The 6,000-nt window shown below is 40.0% G+C and overlaps 1 protein-coding gene across 3 annotated transcripts in view; it reads left to right on the top strand.

The window, feature by feature from the left end:
- The first annotated feature begins 5,904 nt into the window (after positions 1 to 5,904).
- The window catches only part of ALG6 (ALG6 alpha-1,3-glucosyltransferase), a 71,256-nt gene continuing 71,160 nt past the window's right edge, over positions 5,905 to 6,000 (top strand). For 2 of the 3 annotated variants that reach the window (XM_028106922.1, XM_028106920.1), the window contains exon 1: positions 5,905 to 5,990. The gene's annotated coding sequence lies outside the window, so the exon portion shown is untranslated. The remainder of the gene's footprint in view (positions 5,991 to 6,000) is intronic. The other variant, XM_028106921.2, reaches the window with a different exon arrangement.

The following is a 6,000-nucleotide window of genomic DNA, read 5'->3' as shown; positions in this document are numbered from 1 at the left end:
ATCCCGGGACTCCAGGATCATGACCTGAGCCGAAGGCAGTCGCTTAACCAACTGAGCCACCCAGGCGCCCCCTAAAATCTTATGATTTTAAAGAACTTAGACTTCTATACCAAATTATATCTGTAGACCTTTATAGATTTATATGTTTTATTTACATCTCAATATAAATAAAGATATAGAAATATGAACTTCTTAGAATTGTTCCTAGATTCTGTTACAATAACAGTGTTTGAGCTATGTGGCAGAAACATGTATTATTTCTCTTAGGTCCATATCAATTAAATTATTTTATATGTATGATTATGTATATACAGTTGAAAAATTTGTATTTGTATGAGAATAATTCCAAGTGCCATCTGAAACTGACAATAAAAATAACAATGATCTATTATCCCTTGGGCTGTATATAATACTGGTCTATAAACTCCTTAAAAGAAAGCTGTTTATTCAATAAATATTTGTTGAGTGAGTATATCCATAAGTAATTAAAATTAACTTGATTAGCTTCATTTAAGCAATAAAGAAATTTAAATCACTCTATTCACAGTAGATAACGATGCAGTTAAGGTTGAATCTACTTTGGTCCCTTCAAACATGAGGTGAGTTTCTCAAGTCTCAAAAGCAATTAGTCTCATCTATAAGGCTGTTTGGTGGTTTGAAACAAGGGTGACTCTGTGTGTGTTTGTGTGTGTGTGTGTGTGTGTGTGTGTGTGTAAAAACTATCTGGATACCCAGTGGAATAATTTGTATAACAGAAGCAGAATAACTGATTCTTTATTTGTCAGTTTTCAAAATAATAAGTGGTTTACTAGCTTCATCCATTGATGATTTTTTTTAATATTATTATGAGCTCATGGGAAATGTGACAATTTCACAGACAATTCAAATTTGATGTGTTTCAGTCCATTGGTTATTATGCTTAATGATGCCCAGTATGTCCCATCTATGACCAGTGGGAGTCTCTTCAAGTTGGCTCCTGAGACTTTTTGACATTGGCTGTAGTTTTTGATAGTTTCCTTGATAGTATAACAAAATGTTCCAGATTTTTGTATATTTCTTTTTTTTTAAAGATTTTATTTATTTATCTGAGAGAGAGAGAATGAGAGATAGAGAGCATGCGAGGGAAGAGGGTCAGAGGGAGAAGCAGACTCCCTGCTGAGCAGGGAGCCCAATGCGGGACTTGATCCCGGGACTCCAGGATCATGACCTGAGCCGAAGGCAGTCGCTTAACCAACTGAGCCACCCAGGCGCCCCAGATTTTTGTATATTTCTTTAACAGACTTGTAGTTAGCTATTTCGCTGAGGATCCCTCATTCCTTTTAGTAGGATTGAATTTCAAGACACAATCTGTGTGCTAAGGATGCTCATTATTATTACGTTGGTCTTTGTTTTTAGTCCTTTCAGTAAAAAAAGCTAGGCAATATGTTTTGTTTCCTCCCTCCCTTTCTTTCTTCTTCTCTTACCCCCTCTTTTTCCTTCCCTTCCATAATTCAATAAAATAAATCATGAGTTTATACTGATACTTAACTTCCATCTTACATCTTTAATTCATTTTTCACACCAAGAATCCTGATGTCAAAACACCAGCATGATAAAATTTGAATATCACATAAATCTTCACATTCTTTACCCCACTTTACACATAACAGTAGTTTTAGAATGACAACACTAATCCTAATACCAACAACATAATTACTAACAACAATTATTTTATTTTTTTAAACAGATCTTTTTCCTTAGGGTATACAGCAGTTAGGGATTTACTGTCAAATTACCATGTTTTAAAGTCACTTGGAAGAGTTATTTTCTGTGTAGTTGAGCCACACCTGGACACACATTACAGTTTTGTTTCATTTTATTTCTGATTTTTAGGGATTTCTTTTTTCCATTTAGTTTTGTTTTATAATTAACTTTGAAAGTTCATAATCTTACTAAGGACAGTCTTCATGTCAATGTTTTGGCGTTTTTCTGTATGCCATCTCTACGCTTCTGAACTTCTTTTATACAGACCCGAAAATGAATCAGAGTAAGATCCACGTTTAATCACAGTTCTGACATTTATTTGCTGTATCTCTTATAGAAATTACAGTGTCTCAAACCCGCATTTCCCGTACGTGTTTCATGGGCCACTCTGTAAGATGAGAAGTGGGAGGTAGGGTGGGGTGTGAGGATAGGATACCATGGTCAAATAGGTCTGAAAATTCCATATTCTCTTGGAGAATCGTGATGTATATAACACATAAAAGGCTCTGAAAAGACCTGGAGTGAGGAATCCTTTTTACATTAGTATAACCCATTGTTTTCAAACTTATTTATCTCTGCATTAAGAGACTTTTTTTTTTTTTTACAATACATATTTCACTGAATGAGAGTTCTATGGAGCCTACTTTGGGAAATGTTGCTCTCAAGTTTTCTTGTACGTCAGAAAGGGATAATAATACCTGTTCTACCATTCTCTGAGTTATTGTCTGGATCAAGTGAATTAGATATGAAAGATTTTTAATATATAAAAGAGGCTACTATTTTGCTAACGGCTCTAATCAAACTTGGAAATGTGGGGGTTAACTCTAACTCTATGCTACTTAGGTGGACTTATTCCTTGGAGAGGGCAAGGGTATAATGGAACTTGGAGATTGCAAAATAAAGAAAAATGACATACAAGGACCAAATTAAGATGTACAGAATGGTAAAATGATTCTATTTCAAAGAACAGCTATGACCAGATGAATGATTTTCACCTAGACTCAGGGAAGCCCTGGGCTTGAGATAGAAAAGGGCTTGTTTTCTTAGTGGGGAAGTAATCTAGGGAAGGAGCGAGAAACTACCATTAAAGTATGATTTGTGTGAGGAAGTTTGTCTAGTGCTTTGAGTATTGACAGTACCTTTCATAAGGTATATATCAGTTTATTAGGGCTGCCATACAAAATACCACAGATTAGATGACTTAAACAACAAAAATTTATTTTCTCACACTTCTGGAGGCCAAAAGTCCAAGATCAAGGTGTCAACAAGGTTGATTTCTTCTGAAACCTCTTTCCTTGGCTGTAGATGGTCATCTTCTCCCTGTGTCTTCACATGGTCTCTCTGTGTATGGGCATGTCTGTGACCAAATTTCCTTTTCTTATGAGGAGACCAGTCAGATATGACTACGGCTTACCCTAATGACCTCATTCAAAATGCATTTACTCTGTTATGTACAGGTACTGGGCTTTCAGAGATGATAGTATCTACTAGAGGGAAAGAGCAGGATGTAGGATGTAGATGTACTGGTAGGGCAGTTCAGCTATGAATCAGAGGCTCTAAAGTCCCTTCTGCTATTTATTCAATGAACATTTTATTTATTTATTTATTTAAGATTTAATTTATTTATTTGACAGAGAGAGACACAGCTAGAGAGGGAACACAAGCAGGGGAAGTGGGAGAGGGAGAAGCAGGCTTCCCGCCGAGCAGGGAGCCTGATGTGGGGCTGGATCCCAGGACCCTGGGATCATGACCTGAGCCGAAGGCAGACGCTTAACGACTGAGCCACCCAGGCGCCCCTCAATGAACATTTTAAGTACCAACTGTGTTCTTCATACTCCGCCAGAAGCTAGGCAGAAAGGAGAGAGGCTTATACCAATTACATCATTTGAAGATGTATATTTCTCACATATTAATATTTCTGAAATTATATGTTTCACAGTCATAACTAGTTTAAACGGGAACCTTCTTACTTAGTGGTACATAAAATAATGGTGCTTCCTACAATTGATAGAGTCAATAAGATTCAACAAAGCATGATTTTTAGTCTGCCAAACATGGTTCTTGTCCACAAGATGCTTAGTTGTATCTTGCAATGTCCTGGATTTCCTCCTATGCTTGTAACCATGTAATATCCTTCATTAGCTTGTATTTTTCCTTCTGACCTTAAATATGGGTTTACTGAAGTATGGTTGTCTATTCTTCCACTGTACTGTCTCCCTCATTCTTTAGCCAAATGAAAGACTTTCATATCTCTATCTTCAACTCTCATTTTTTTCTAGGCTCTGATTCATAATTGGTACCTGAAGATCATTGACTTGTTGTCCTGCTGTCACCTCAAACTCAATACAATGCATTGCCTTTCCCTCTAAGCCAGCTTCTCCCTAAGCTTACCTAGATCTTTCAGATCTTCTAGTAATTCAGACTTGAAAGCTTGGTAGCCTTCCTTGATTTTACCCTCTCCTTTGTTTCACTTCTTCTATATATATACTGTTACCAGGACCTGCCCATTCTTCGTTGCATTGAATTTTTCTTTTCCAGTTCCACTATTACCATCTCAGACCAGGCCTTTGTCTAATCATGCATGGACTACTAGAATGATTTCTAGCTCTTCTTCTGATTCATCTTATCCATTATCACCACTTTAAGTTTTCTCTAACACTGTACTGTACACTCGAATCCCTGCTAAAAGTCATTTATGGGCTTCTTACTGATCATTGAAGAAATTCCAAAGACCACAGCCACCATATTCAAGGCTCTCCACAATTATTCCTTTCCAGCTTCATCACCCACCCTCTGAACTGGAGATGTTCTGCACTTTTCAGCTGCCACAATTTTGACTTGAACCATTTTCCTTTGCTACTCCCATCCTCCAGGCTTTCCTTCAAAGTTCAGCTGACTCCCATCCTACTCCCATCCTCCAGGCTTTCCTTCAAAGCTCAGCTGACTGCTCCAGGGAAAGCATTCCCTGATAGTTTTTAATTTACAGTTTTCATTTCTTCTCTGAACTCCTACACTACTTAATGCATATACCAATAATCTGACATTTAGCATGTGCTCCCTTCTATTGCTTTCTATCCTTTTATGCATGAAAATGTCTTTCCATTGAGAAATCTCTTGAGGGCAGGGACTTGGCCATATTTCTCCATATTTCTAGTACTGACAGTCTTTTATTTTTATTTATTCTTTTTTTTTAAGGATTTTATTTATTTGAAAGAGAGATAGCAAGAGAGAGCACGAGCAGAGGGTAGAGGGAGAATCAGGCTCCCTATTGAGAAGGAAGCCCTAGGTGGGGTCCCATCCCAGAACACTGGGATCATGACCTGAGATGAAGGCAGACGTTTAACCAACTGAGCCACCCAGGCGCCCCTCGACAGTCTTTTAAATACAGAATAAAGTTTTAGATGTGGAAGTTTACATAGACCTATCACTCATTTCACAGATGAAGAAAAATAGATCTAGAGAGTTGTGCAGACCCACTCAATACACAGCCATAGTCAAATATTTGCCGGTATTTATAGATTATAAATCAGAGGGGTTGGCTTATAGAGAATGGCAGGATTCAGCAGAGAGGAATGTGTGCATTCACTGAACAAAGGAGGTAAGGTAGTTATTTTGGGCAAGTTTGGGAATAGGTGATCCAAGCTGCCTGACCGGAAAGATGTAGCGGCTACTTGAGGGCAGGGCTGTTCTTTTGTATAACCCACAGGCTCAAAAATGGTTGGACGTTTAATGTTTCTTACACGAAGTGACTTACCAGCCTTAATACATTCTTCTTCGCAGGCATGTGGCTTGAAGAAAGTGAAGCAGGTTGGCTTTCTGGCTCCTTGAGGGCACAGGCACAGAGGAAGACCCGCTGCCCGGTGGTGAGGATTAGCCAAGGGCTCTCCACTCTGTGAAGGGAGCCAGGACCCGCCCCTGGCAGGAATCCGTGGACTAAGCAGCCGTTCAGGACTTGGCCATCATCCCGGGAAAGAAGAGCAAGGGGCTTTCCACCTGCCCCAAGCCTAACCCGGGGTGGGAGGCCTCTCGCGTTCCAGCCGCCGCTGCTCCGCCTCCTAAGCCGGCCACCTCCTCTCCGCGCCTTTTCCCGGTCCCTCCCCTCACGTTCCACGGGCTCGCTCCCGCGCTCGGCGCGCGCGCACGCGGAAGCGGAAGGCGGAGGGAAGCGCTCCGCCGCGGGGGCGAGCGCGCAGGCGCCTTCTTGGGATAGCTGTGGGCGCGACTCGTAACGTTCCGCGGGCGGTGGGGTAAGAGGCC

Source organism: Eumetopias jubatus, unplaced genomic scaffold (genome assembly GCF_037043125.1).
Source record: "Eumetopias jubatus isolate StellerSeaLion01/CBP00866 unplaced genomic scaffold, mEumJub1_p1.0 scaffold_4, whole genome shotgun sequence".
Lineage (NCBI taxonomy): Eukaryota > Metazoa > Chordata > Mammalia > Carnivora > Otariidae > Eumetopias > Eumetopias jubatus.
Note: the sequence above shows the minus strand (reverse complement) of the source record. Positions and strands in the feature narration are given on the sequence as shown.